This window comes from Bombyx mandarina, chromosome 22 (assembly GCF_030267445.1).
Source record: "Bombyx mandarina strain Sakado chromosome 22, ASM3026744v2".
NCBI lineage: Eukaryota > Metazoa > Arthropoda > Insecta > Lepidoptera > Bombycidae > Bombyx > Bombyx mandarina.
The window spans coordinates 17,395,066-17,410,308 of record NC_143228.1 but is presented as its reverse complement, the minus strand read 5'-3'; positions in this window follow the sequence as shown (position 1 = coordinate 17,410,308).

The window sequence follows — 15,243 nt, the reverse complement described above, 5'->3', positions numbered from 1 at the left end:
ACGAAGCATTTAAATTTTACCTTGATAAAAATTTAAATAGACTGAATTTAGAGATCTTCTTCGGCTTTGTCGGTCGCATTTGATATGGCTGTCGAAGTAATTAATTATCTTAATGTAACAACTCAATTAATTATGATCGATTAGATTGCTGATCCGTTGTCAAACAGGACTTGCTATTTGTCAGGTTTTAAATACGAAGGTTAAATAAATTTAAGCGGTTTTTTTTTATTCTTATTATAGACAAACGAGCATATCGTCACCTGATGCTGATGGGTGACCGTTGCTCGTGGACATCAGCTGCATTACTGGTGGTAGGACTTCTTGTGAGTCCGCACGGGTAGATACCACCACCCTGCCTATTTCTGCCGTGAAGCAGTAATGCGTTTCGGTTTGAAGGGTGGGGCAGCCGTTGTAATTATACTTGAGACCTTAGAACATATATCTCAAGGTGGGTGGCGCATTTACGTTGTAGATGTCTATGGGCTCCAGTAACCACTTAACACACCAGGTGGGCTGGAGCTACCAAGCTTGGGAGGACCCAACCAAGCTGCCACCTATATGTTTAATCTTTTTCTTCTTGTCCTACTATGTGGAGTGGGTGTAATATGTCCTCGTTTTCCATTCAGGCGTATCATACATCACCTTTGCACTCACACGCTTCTCTCGCATATCTTCTTTCACAAAGCTCATCCAAGTTTATTAGGACGCCTCCTCCTCACATTACCGTCTACATTTTTATTATTTTATAAATCTACGTAACATTAAACGTTTTTTTTCCATCTTATCATATTCTCTTGATAATTGCAGAATCATAAACAAGTTTTCTGTTAGTGATCCGAAAATGCTTGGTTTTACCTACATATTATGAAACTTGAAATAATGTTTATCATAGACTGGCAGATCACACAGATATTTGGTATTGTTACCATAGTCCATAGGTGACTGACGTGAGATCGAAATCGCAACTGCCTTGTAAAAAGGTATACCCACCAAAATAGATACGAATATTATCGCCCTATATCCTACCTATCGACAAGGACTTATAGTACCTGCCCCACCGCTTTGTACTGTGCTCTGTATCTCGATAGTCGCTTGAGAATATGTATCTGCAAAAATATGTAATAACGATAGCGTAGATTCACATTCTTCTTCAATTACAAAACATGTACTTCTTTATTATTTACTTAAGAGCTTTATATACATTAATTAGCAAAATTTAATTAATCATTATATATCGACTTTCATTCTGTTTAACGTTCGTTGTAAAATCGCTAACGAGATTCAAATAAGAAAACAAAAAATTAGACACTTTTTACTCGCGTAGCGTGTGTTCTTGCATTCGCTTCTAATGTCATTTTTCAATACTAGTTACACACCACATTCGCAATCCATAACGTGCGAACGACATAAACGAATCAAAGAAAAAATTACCGTATTCTAGTAGAATTAAGTCTACAATCGTGGTGACAGCCACGTACGGATTCCAGACACGATAGCCGTTTCCATATAAGGTTGCTTAAGAGCTTGTGTGTTATAAAAGTCAGCTTTTTTGCTCGTTGAAGGTAAGCAAAAATATCTATAACTGCGTACACGATCAACCGAAACGTTCCGTCCCAATAGACTTGGCCATTATTTTGTCTTGCGTTTAGTTTACGAGCTGCTTTACCTTCTGAGCTCCTGGTGTGTTAAGTTGCATGCAGAATTGCTTTGTTAAGAAATATTTTTTTCAATGAAAAGCTTAGAAAACTCTCTATTGTATTGTTTGAAGCAATTCTTCTAAGCGCACAAGGTAAGTGCCTAATAAATGGTCATTCAAAACTTCAGTAGTCTATATGATGTTTAAAAAAATTTTCAGAAATCTGCGAATTGTATAAAATATTTGTCTTAGGAAATAAATCATGAAAATAGTTGATCCCACTTCTTGCAAATTATCACATTATTATTTCAACCACGACGAACGTAGCTTTACAAAAATCTTTTTTACGCATATCGACTCCAATGCTCGTTGTAATCCACAAAAACGTGTTCAGCTCATTATGAAACTATGATATTTGAATGCTGCCAAACGAAAGCCGACCTTATTGCTGAGCAGATAATAAATATAAGTTTTACTGTTATCTAACAACCTTCAGCTCAGTCGAGTATCGAGGCGAAACTATTCTAATAAAAACTTCGGAACCAGTCTGAATTGGAGATAAGGTGGAAAATGCTGTTTGTGGGCCGGTGGGAGCGTAGGACGCGCTGTGCTAATGGATGTAAACTCCCAAGATTACCTGCCGCCACAATTAGATCGGTCCAATCTCAACGTAAACAGAAAGTTAAAAACTTCAATTCTTTTTTGCGACTCATTTTTTTTATTTATTGCTTTGATGTGTGGACGAGCTCACAGCCCACCTGTTGTTCAGTGGTTACTGGAGCCCATAGATATCTATAACGTAAATGCCTCACGCACCTTAAGATGTAAGTTGTAAGGTCTCAGTATAGTTACAATGGCTGCCCCACCCTTCAAGCCGAAACGCATTACTGCTTCACGGCAGAAATAGACGGGGTGGTGGTACCTACCCGTGCGGACTCACAAGAGTTCCTACCACCAGTAATTACGCAAATTATAATTTTGCGGGCTTATTATAATTTTGAGGGTTTATTATGCAAATGTTATAATAGCAAATTACATGTTTTTTTTATGTTGAATGAATATTTTAAGGAACAGACTCGTGCACTGACCAGTTATGATAGCAAGCGTGGCATAGTATTACGTTGCTGCCGGTTCGATACAAGACTGAACCTCCTATGAGGACCATAAGCCTGGTAGGCGCGCGGGATATTTGAGAATCGGTGGCTGACGATGTTTTTCGGAGAGAACTCAATATGAGGCAGCGGTTGGGCATTTCTGTCGTCCACAAGCGACGGTAACCACTCCCTATCAGGTGGTCTGTACATACGTCTGCCTACAAAACCAATACTAAAACAAACCATAATACTCTAACATTTTTTTTTTTTTTTTTTTTTATTGCCTTTGTAGGCAGACGGGCATACGGCCCACCTGATGGTGAGTGGTTACCGTCGCCCATGGACTTCAGCAATGCCAGGGGCAGAGCCAAGCCGCTGCCTACCGCTTAATACTCTCCACAAGCCTCGTTTGAAGAAGGACATGTCATAGCGCTCGGGAAACACCGTGGAGGGGAGCTCATTCCATAGCCGGATGGTACGTGGCAAAAAAGATCTCTGGAAACGCACTGTGGATGACCGCAGTGGCTCCAGGTAGTATGGATGAACTCTACTCCGGTGGCGGGCGGTGCGATGGTAAAAACGAGATGCTGGTATCATCTCGAACAATTCCTCAGAGCACTCCCCATGGAACATACGGTACAAAATACAGAGGGAACCGAAGTCCCTCCGCAGACCCAGACATTGATACAGAGTAAGTTCGCGCTAATGTTTTTAACTCACACAACACATTACTAGTCATTGCAAGTTTTACCACACACGTGAGGACATAATAAATGCAATATTACTTTGTTTCACGAAGTAAGCTTTTTGAGCTTCCATTAAAGCGATGTTGTTTGAAGCTTGAAAATCATCAAGTTTTTCTGTTTTAGTTGTTTTGTTAAGGTTTCATTTGTCACACAGTGTCACACACCTCGACACAGAGTTGATAGTTGAAATGAGACGTATAGGTAGATATTTTGAGACAAAATGAATGGACGCCTTCGGCAGCGGCTTGACTGTGTCCTGGTATTGCTGATGTCCATGAGTGACAGTGGCTTCTCACAACTAAATGAGTTGTCTGCCACCGTCTTCAAATTTCCAAGTCATTGTTTACTATTTATGAAGGAGGTTAATAATCTTATCTATATATATAAAATGAATTGTTGTTCGTTAGTCTCGCTAAAACTCGAGAACGGCTGGACCGATTTGGCTAATTTTGGTCTTGAATTATTTGTGGAAGTCCAGGGAAAGTTTAAAAGGTAGATAAATATGAAAATTATCGGAATTAAATAAAGTTTAGGTCTTTTATTTATCGATTGAGGCACTACGAAGTCTGCCGGGTCAGCTAGTCATAAATAATTTTGGATAGTCATTTAAAAATATCTCAGGTTTCCGAAACTAGCATAATATTACTGGTAAAATTTGTGGAGAGTAGCTTTGTAAATTCAAAGGCTTCAACAAAAAACCGTAAGCTCAAGTCGTCGGATGTGATGCGTAGTATAATTTAAGCTGTATGATTATATTAAAATTTAGAACGGTTTGTTTACTTACAGAATGAAATAAAATCAATCAGTTCAACACAAAATGAAGCGTATTTATCTTCGTGTCTCCAATCAATCAGCATAATTCCCACAAAGAGGTTCTCGTTAATACAAAAACGAAAAAACATGAAATTGTATTATGATTTTTTTTAAAACAAAACACGAACAATAAAATCGATCACGAACGGATTTCCCATCGCATGGTCGTTTTAAAATACTTAGATCTATGAGATCACTATTAGGGATAAAAGAGTGAACGCACTTGTCTAGAAAGAAACAAAAAAAAATGTATAATTGAATACATTTTTAGACTTATATATAGACAAGTTATATATAGACACAACACCCTCTCAAATGTAACTTTACAAATACATTTTTTTATTTATTTAAAGTGGCCCGGGAGATTTGGCTCTCTTGCATAAATGCGCTTTTTTTTAGTTTATTTATTTAGACACACCAACAGCAATACACACAAAACATTCAAGCTTAAAATTAACATATATAAAATTAAGTACTGGTATGTAAGTAAGTTACAGGCATGTACAGCAATCTCTTATAACACACTATGAGATGTTACAGCAATTTTACATACTGCGGAAAACTATGAAAAATAGGAGCTCACTTAACACTAAACAAAAATGAGCAACTGTTTACAAGCTGTTTGTTGCCTAGTAAACAGTTGCTAGTAAACAACTGCTGTTGATTAATAAATTTAATCTGACATCACTTGAACTACCAAAAATTTTGTATGTTATTTTAATGTAAGTGTCATGAATTTCTAGACAGCTTAGTAAGGATCCCGCTAAGTTCAAAGATTGAGAGTGGCTGGTAAAGACGTAGCAATGCGAACACCACCTCTCAGTCGTCGTGACCTAAAGGATAAGACGTCCGATGCAGTCGTGTTGAGCGATGCACCAGTGTTCGAGTCCCAGGCGGGTACCAATTTTTCTAATGAAATACGTACTCAACAAATGCTCTCAATTGACTTTCACAATGAAGGACTAACATCGTGTAATAAAAATAAAACCCGCAAATTTTAATTTGCGTAATTACTGTTGATAAGACCTCTTGTGAGTCCGCACGGGTAGGTACCATCACCCCGCCTATTTCTGCCGTAAGCAGTAATGCGTTTCGATTTGAGGGGTGGGGCAGCCGTTGTAACTATACTGAGACCTTTGAACTTATATCTCAAGATGGGTGGTGCATTTACGTCGAAGATGTCTATGGGCTCCATTAACCTCTTAACACCAGGTGGGCTGTGAGCTCGTCCACCCATCTAAGCAATAAAAAAAAACTCGCCCTTAGATATGAGGTCAAAACTTCAAGTGTATTGCATAACAGCTGTAACCCTTCAGATCGGAACGCATAACTGCTTCGACGCAGAAATAGTCAGGGTGATATCTACTATCTACCCATGCGGGCTCACCAGCAATGTTGAAGACGGAATTTAAGTGCCTTATACGATAGCTGCGGTTGGTGCATAATTAGGCAGGACTTACCCTTGGGCTGGCGGTCTGGTCCCAACATCTGTAGACCGTCAATTCCCACATACCACACGTGTCCCTTGGCGCGAACACTTCACAGAAGGTTCGAACACTTTTTTTTATTTTCAAGCCGTTGGCCGAACCTCCTACGAGGACCCCGCGCCTAAGGGGCACGCGGGGCATGTGGGACTGCGAACCTCGGGCATAAGGATGGTTGAGGCTCGACCCCTGCACGACCAAAAAAATAGTACTATGGTATTTGTGTAGTATATTGTATATCTAATCTATACTATCTATACTAATATATAAATTTTCAGTGGTTTTTAAGGATGTTCCGTTAATACTATATACTACTGAACCAGGCATCCGATTGACTTGAAACTTAGTATCCATGTAGAATATACGTGTACTTAATGGATAGGCTAATATTTATATGAGTGTTGGACTCCCTATACCAGTTGCGGGGGCGTTAATGATGAGAATTTTTGTGGAGGTGAGAAATTATAATGTTAATTTTAAATGCCCAGCGAAGCGGACGGGTACAGGTATTATATTATAAGTCCATGCGGGTTGATACCACTGTCATGCCTATTTATTTATATAGCACCTCACGTTTCAAGAAGAACGGATCTATTCACGTTGTCAGCTGTGAGAACGCCTACACAACTATCCTCCCCTTCCGGGTGAGCCCTTGAACTCTTCCACTTGTCTCGTCGGAGTTGGAAAGCCTTGGAGCAACCAGCAATGCCGCCATTCCAAAAAAATCTATCACAATGAAATATAAAATCTGTTTGTCTTTAAAATGTGTTTAGCCTTTAAGACAGTGACATTGTTTTAGCGAATGTTGGTAATTAAATTCACGCTGCAGTCGTCAATTGTAGATTTACGACAAAGCTAAAATTGAGAATCAAGATCCAATGTACCTTTTTGTATAAAATTGTAGTTATTGGCAGCTCTGATTCTAATTATGACTTGATAAGTGAAACGTAACATTATAACATAATTTGGTAAATTGAGAACAAAAATCCAACCAAACATGAGACATGAGTAAGACTTAATAGTATCGGAAGAAAGACCTCCCTAACTTGGAACTAAATTGATACCTTAAATTTATGCCGCAGGATGGACTCATTCGCCAGTATTATGGATGCCAAAATTCAGATACCCAAAATAACTATCGTAAGAATCATTTTATAACCTAATTCCTCAGTGGCGTAATTTATCAACAGCTGGATCAGTCGGATTGTGAATTCGGATTGTGAATTAGATTCGGAAAAGTCTCATCCAATTCACAATCCGAAACACAAACCCAACGATAAACGTAAACGAAAAACTATATTATCGATAACACATAAATACGGATTAGAGATGTGTTCGTTCCGTGCATCGATTTGCAGGCCGCATCAAATATTGATGCGCGTCTATCCGATGCGTTACGGCACACGGGGGACGCATCATTCCGCCGAACGCACGTTAACTTACCGCATCTTGTGTGCTGACACTATGTCACGCTACTTCTCTGTGTTTATTATAAAACCCGACTGCTTATAATTGTTTGATGACTCGCAAAAACGCGCGAAATTTTAAATTATGTTTTTCAACATTAAAACTGTCGTGTTGTGTGGTATCCGGAAAAAAAAAGTAATCAGTTATATTACAATTGATCTTGTTCTACAAATCTGAATACAGTATTCAGAAATCAGTATCCAATCAAAAATAACGTACTTATTTTAAATATGTATATTTTAAGCATTAAAAATTTTAATAGTTTTTCATGTAGTTTCCGTAAAAAAATGTTAATCAAGATCACTGCAAGATATTTCTACAATCATCTACCCTTTTTAAATATTTCTACCCTTTTTAGGTTACAGCATACCATTTCATCAGTTGTAAAGATAGAAGTTAGGAGTATGTAAACTATGAATAATGGAGAAATAACAGAAATAGCTGGTAGGGGCTATATCCTTTGATTAACAGAATACATTAAAAGTCAATAACATGGATACGCATCGCTTTTACAAATAACAAATTACCAAAATGTAAATTGAACACAATAGTGTTGGGAAGGTCGTAAATTGCAAAATCAAGAACATTAACATGACATTAAATCGTAAAACTGTTTTCGAATCGGAGTCTCCTTCTTTCGTTTTTGTATTGATTTTAATAATATTGTTATTTTATTAATTCACAGATACACTTAATAATTGGAAACGTAATAAAATAATAATAAACAATCTTTAGTAAATCAATGTAACGTTCTAAAACTTTATAATATTCAAATGTTGATTTATGGCGCACCAATAAAATACACGCGACATTTTTACAGCGCGTTTTGATTTTAAGAATAAACTGTTAAATATGGAAACAAAATTCATATCTTTATTAAACTTGCTATAAAATTTTAATAAATCAGTCCGAATTAAAAGTTTACCGAAAATCGCGCATATCCTTATTATAAGCGACTCAAAGACAAACTTCCGGCCGAACCACTTGTATTAACTGGCGCGCTATGATATTGCGAAGAACATTCGACCTGATTTATGTAATAAAATGTACATATATATTAGTAATTAAATGATGTACCTATTGACTATCGGCACTTTATATTTTTGCGATTCTCTACCTAATCTTTCTTTCTCTAACTAATATTTTTATAAATTAAATCAGACTTTTCATCCTGGTGGTTACCTGTTCTTTTACGATCATCTTGTCCAAACAACAAACAGCTGCGAAAGTATAACGATCAAGATAAAAATCTAGATGCTGCCACTATAATGTCAGATGAATATTCAGCCAATAAATATCTTTGTTTTCTGGTTTTTAAGTTAGAGTGCCAATTAACAAACACTAGTATCATATAGCATAGATTAGATGTTAAATATATCACGCTCGGTCGTGTTTCGCTATATACATGTTTGAAAAATACCCATAAAGTTGGTTGTGACGACTATTTAACTATGGTATATAATTACTTACTGGTGGTAGGACGTTTTGTGAGTCCGCACGGATAGGTACCACCACCCCGCCTATTTCTGCCGTGAAGCAGTAATGCGTTTCGGGTTGAAGGATTGGGCAGCCGTTGTAACTGTACTGAGACCTTAGAACTTATATCTCAAGGTGGGTGGCGCATTTACGTTGTAGATGTCTATAGGCTCCAGTAATCACTCAACATCAGGTGGGCTGTGCGCTCGTCCAGCTATCTAAGCAATAAAAAATAATCATTATTATTATTATATATATGCCGATATTTCCGGAATAAAATATCTTCCGAAATGTCGATGACCTGTGTAATTATTTTCATTCTTAATCAGTCGATAGTGTCGGTTGATTTATCAATCTTAAATATACAGTACGGACATCTATTTTTCAAGATTATTATATAACAGTAAAAGTTAAATGGCTTTAAAGCAGAAGCACTCAGAGCAATCTTAAAGCATAATGTTAAAGTTTTAACTGAACTAGAAACTAGAAACCGTAGTGCATCGATCGATCAACAGTTCAAGCTAGATCCGACCTTCAGCAATGAAGAGACCGACTGAGGAGAAGGAGAGAAACCGTAAAGCACATTTAAATACGGAACGTCCAGTAGTAAACCTTTCTTAACTTTCCAATCAGAGAGGTTTAAAAATCGACTTATGCAGTGTATGAAGTTTTGTTTTTAACAGATGTCATAGCTGCATAGAAATTGTCTCGAGCAGGACCCTGAAATTGCGATACTTTAAGACAAATATTTTTTTGTATGGAAACTAGCGACATCTTGTAGTGGATGCCCCTAAAGTGATATGTTGCTTAAGTTAAGACATTTAATCCTTGTACAACTAAGCACAGAAAATAAAAAATAATAGATCATACCAGTTTTATTTGTTAAAGACAATTGTTTAAATTTTATCAATATCAATTTGTGGTTTCTGAAAATTTACAAAATCCTTCATTAAAAATAAAATATAGGATTGGTAATAATATGTTACTGCCATCTACAGGAGCAATGAAAAACTAACCGAAGCGAAGCCGCCGAGCGAAGCGAAGCGGCCGACGCCCGTAAACATTTTTGTCGAGTGCTTGAGTTGCTTATCTTTAACTAATTTATATGTGTAATTTATATGTATATCTATGGTCTCGCGTATTTAAGCAACTACACTAAGATAGAAGGCTAGCAACACTCCTTTTTCTTACCTTCTCAACGTCACGTAGCTACACTTTACCCAAGGTTTATGGTTTATGGCGTGAACCCCCTTCTCGTTCATAAACTATGAATAAACCGAATCGCAGGTGTTATTGGGTACATTGACGATTTATTATATCACTGCACTTTGATTTCCCTTCGATATTAATTTTATGTACAGAATGAGTATGAAATATTAAGCTTTTCGCGGGGGATCACAATTCGATGTTTCAACTCACGTATGTCAGAGATGTTTTTTTCAATCTATCGATATGTTATCGAGAATTGTCTAGCAGTATGATACCTCGCAATTAATAAGTCGCCGTTTTCAGAATAGTCTCAACGGTGTTCTCCATTGATGTGATACGAATATTTATTTTTAATTAAACTTTTTGAAAATTCAAGTATTCAGGAACAACCTCTATTATTCTAAAATATGTCGTCACTTAAGGTGAAGCGAGTGGCCATGAAGCTACAAGAAAACTCAAGTATTTTGCACATTCACGACCCCGCGAGAAATTAGCAAGAACTAGCTTTTAAATGAATGAATTGGGTGAATAGAAATGGAATTAAAAACACTCGAGAGCAATGAATCCGGGTCACTTAAAAAAACCTATAAAACTTGGAAGCTTAATGAAATAAATTTTATTTAGTAAACAATTAAATACTCCTTAAATTAAGGTATTAAAACTTCTTAGTTACTGCAAGGTTATGTCGTGAAAACATCAAATTTGTAAAAGGGAGACTTTCGAAAATGGAACTACAAAATTACAACGTTTGATTTTGCTTTGGTTTCTAACCTGTCATTTATGGGGGTATATAAACCATATCGATAGTGTTATTATTAAGCCTTTAATCATGTCGCTTACAACTGAAAAATGAACCAGATTCCTCACAATGCTGGAAACCGGCCGGAGACAGCGCGATTTTACGGGTGGTAGAACCTCTTGTGAGTCCGCACGGGTAGGTACCACCGCCCTGCCTATTTCTACCGTGAAGCAGTAATGCGTTTCAGTTTGAAGGGTCGGGCAGCCGTTGTAACTACACTGAAACCTTAGAACTTATGTCTCAAGGTGTGTAGCGCATTTACGTTGTAGATGTCTATGGGCTCCAGTAACCACATAACACCAGGTGGACTGGGAACTCGTAGCAATAAAATAAAATAAAAAAGATACAGCCAGGACTGTCGATGTGTCGCTGTCAACAATACAAAAAGTTCTCCAACTATCCATATGCATATATTTAGGTGACCCGCATTCATAGCTCTCGAGTATATAATACACACATGTGGTAAAAAATTGGATAAATTTAAGACATGAAAGATCCACCCAACCAACATTGAGGGGATTGAAATTAAGAAAATACGAAGCATATTTTATAAGCCACACATTGTTGGAGTATAATAATATGCTCGAGATCTCGAGCTCGAGATTTAATTAGGTATTACATTTAGGTATCACTTTTGAACTTGCTGTCTTTTTAGACAGGTTTTTGTATTACCAATATAGTATTCCATGGCTTTCTCCATGAGCTGACCTCCGGGTGCAGATAGTGGTCACCAATTTCCAAAATAAAACGCAAAAATGCTTTATCGACACGATGTGTTTAAATAAAAATCGTTAATGTCATCATTAATGTCAGATTTTTACGTCGCGCAAAGTGATTTGGTGTGTATATTGCAAAATTTGTAGATAATTAATATGATTTTGTGGTAAAATAAATATGTATGTATTATATAGATCTGGTTTGGAAATGTTGAAATATTTTTTTTCGAAATCGTCGCTTTGAAAATTTGCAGACTGACTTGCGACGAATCCGCCGAGATTTAGTAACTTTTCGTCAAAATATTCGCGATTGCTTGTCTAAAAAAACAACTCAATATCCAAATTAAAAATAACTTAGTTACCTTCCTTCTTTGATTGTCATAATTTATTTATCATTAATAGATAGTATGAATATTTTAAAATGAAAAATCCAACTCAAATTTGAAAATGCCCGCTAAGCTTCCAAGGAACTACTGAAGTCTATAAAAATTAATTTTCAGAAAATAAGTACATATTATAGAGAAAGGGGGTTACGAACTCATACGGAGACGCAACCCTATTCAGTTTATCTCGAAGATTGAGACTCAACAGAGATCCCGAATGTTTTGTGATGATCAAACGAGACTTCCTCATCTTCTTTTAAATATTGCATATATACCTATGTGGTGTTAAGTGTTTACTATAGCCTATGACGTCACACAACGTGATGCCACGTTTGGTTGTTGTTACACAGCATTATTTCTTAATTTTGGAAGTCGTTTTTGACATCTACTGAGTGCCTATTTCATTAGGAAAATTGTCATCCCACGGCCAGTCAGTGTCATCATCGCTCTTGGATATCAGCAATGGTAGGTAGGGGCCCAGCCAGGTCGCTGCTTGTTGCTGCTGCGTTTGTGTTTGTGTCCTTCCGTCGTGTACTCCGGACATCTTATGCTTTAAGATAACACGACTTGAACTTGCAAATAAACGTTTACAAATACTACAATATTCGTCACAATTCAATCGTAATCGTCCCGCACTTAATATGTTCAAACCTAAAATTTACAGATGAAGCTCAACTCACTTACACCTCTCAAATTCGAGATACAAACTTTCTTCATCACGCGTACTCTCTAACATCAGCTACTTTCTAATAGTTTTGAAACTTTTGAAGAAAAAAAAAACTTTTTTTTTTACAATTTAGTTCATATACCATGTGTATGCCGCAGATCCAGTTGGTTTTTGGGGTCTCCTAACGCCAACCCATTCAAAATGCTGTCAATGTCGCTAATTAAGGTAATATTGTAACAATATACATAAATAAATGAATGATAGGTGGCGCGCCAGGAGGTTCAAAAAGTCGTCACTTTTCATACAATTAGCCTTAGTTAGACCAGTGCCTGATCGAGTTTACTAATTTCATTTTAAGTATCATATAATATTCAATTAAACATTAAACGATTTGAAAAAATTAAGTTTCAATTTTATTTGTTTATGGAACCTTCCTTTTTGTATAAATGTTCTTAAATGCTCAAATCTTTATATTTAATCGAGAAACTCAGGACTAGGTATTTTCAAAAGACCCAAACATAATCCTGGCTGATTAGCCAAAAATATTTACAATTTTTGGAATAATATGACCCTGATCTCAAGAACAATATTGAAATAATAAATAAGCCTCATATTCACCTCATATTGTTTTTTTATTAAATCTCTATGAATAAACGAACTCCCAAAATACATCTGATGTTAGGCAGTTAGCGGAGCGTAAATAATGTGCTGTGAAAATAAACGCATTATTGATTGATGTTAATTCAAAAGTATTTTCTCCTTATTTATCTTACGCAAGTTAAAAGGCATTTTGGGACGCATTCTTCTCTAAGCTGTACACTTGGAATTAGATTGCATTATATTTTGGCACAATAAAATCTAAATCAGTTTTTTAATGCGTTAAGGATTGGCCACAAAAAATTTCTATGAATTATTTCGTAAAATTGATTTTCATATTGAAATCCTTGTCCCACATTGTTCACGGTCTGCACGTGTTTTTTATGTCCTTTCTCTATCTATATTTGTCGTATTTTGCATATATGCGTCTTAAATAAAATAAAATTTACTTTGAATTGAGGTTGAAGAGTGAGCTTTTTCTTGCGAAAAACATTGTTTTTGTCACGTTTACACTTCACATACTCGTTTAGAACTTACAAATGAAATATATTTTTGAAGCTTGCAGACCACGCTGCATTTCTCCAGTTAGGCGGACTGACCAGATCAAAACTGCACCGAATTGCCTCCTGCATGTAATTACCAGACGCGCAGCCCAAAGAGAGGAGTAGCGCCGCTCTGGTAAATGCGCTATTAACCACATGAACACCACGACTTGGCCAAGAGAAGAACCGCCAAAGAAGAAAAGTTTGCAGTCATCCGTCTATCCAGTTAAGCTGCAGGTTTGAATAAAACACTGCAATTACGTCTTTACGACTCGGACATTGGATGAGATTTCCTTTAAAACAAGGTCACAAGGATCTCTTGGCATATGGCAACATAACGTAACGCGTATATTGATATGTACTGGATTTAGTAATTCTTTATTCGTCAGCAACTGAATTAATTCATAGATTGGAGCCGGTAGTACATAACACGCTTTCAATCACGCTATGAGTTTGTGAAGTTGACGTAGGCTTTTTGGCAACACATTCAGTTAACTTTTGAACGTTATTGATTAACTATAGAGGTTGTTCGAGTGCAAAACAGGAATGCCGCTGTCCAAGAAATGGGCAGGATCGTAATCCTTACCTTTTTTTTTTATTGCTTAGATGGATGGACGAGCTCACAGCCCACCTGATGTTAAGTGGTTACTGGAGCCCATAGACATCTACAACGTAAATGCGCCACCCACCTCGAGATATAAGTTCTAAGGTCTCACTATAGTTACAACGGCTACCCCACCCTTCGAACCGAAACGCATTACTGCTTCACGGCGGAAACAGGCGGGGTGGTGGTACCTACCCGCGCGGACTCAACCTGCATTCAGGCAGCAGCAAACCACCATCTATACCATACATATGCCCTCAGCGTTTGTTCTGATCTTCACTCGATGCTGTCGAACTTTCAACACTAGCGCTAGCAGAAACCTAAACCTATCTGGGCATTGTACTCGTTGGTTCGGCAAAACTCCTCAAACCTCTTTTTTTTCACTATGAAATTTGCTATAACCCAGCAATACTTTGATGGAAGTCCCGTTATTAAAACAATAAATTTATCAAGTAATTTTTCTAAATTAAAAAAGCAGTTAGTCAACAGCACATGTCTTTCAAAGGGCTCTAAAAACTTAATGCGCCCTTTAATGAGTGCAGTCGTAAATTTGTACTCCACAACGGATTCCGAATTACGCTCGACCGGTTATAACTTTTTATATTTCACTTTCCTTTTTTTTTGTCGTCTACTGTACTCTGTAAGAATAGAGTTAGGAACACTTAAATGTGGCACTTTTGAAATCGCAATATAAGAATTACAATTTGAGCTATTAGATATCTCACAAATGTATTGATAAAAGTATCAATTGGTAAAAAATAAATTTGTCCTGTCATTAAATTTATTTTTAAACGCAATATTTAGCAAGTTTTACGTTGGTTTCTATTTTTTATGTAAAATGTAAGCGTAAGTTATTTTACAAATTATACTATAGGTGGATTTAAGCCACAACCAATATACCTACTAGTACTTTTTATCCGGTTCTCTTGTTTAAGATATTAAATCATGTGTTGAAATAGCATCATTTCCATAAAATACTTTACAATCTATTAAAAGTATAAAAAAACACA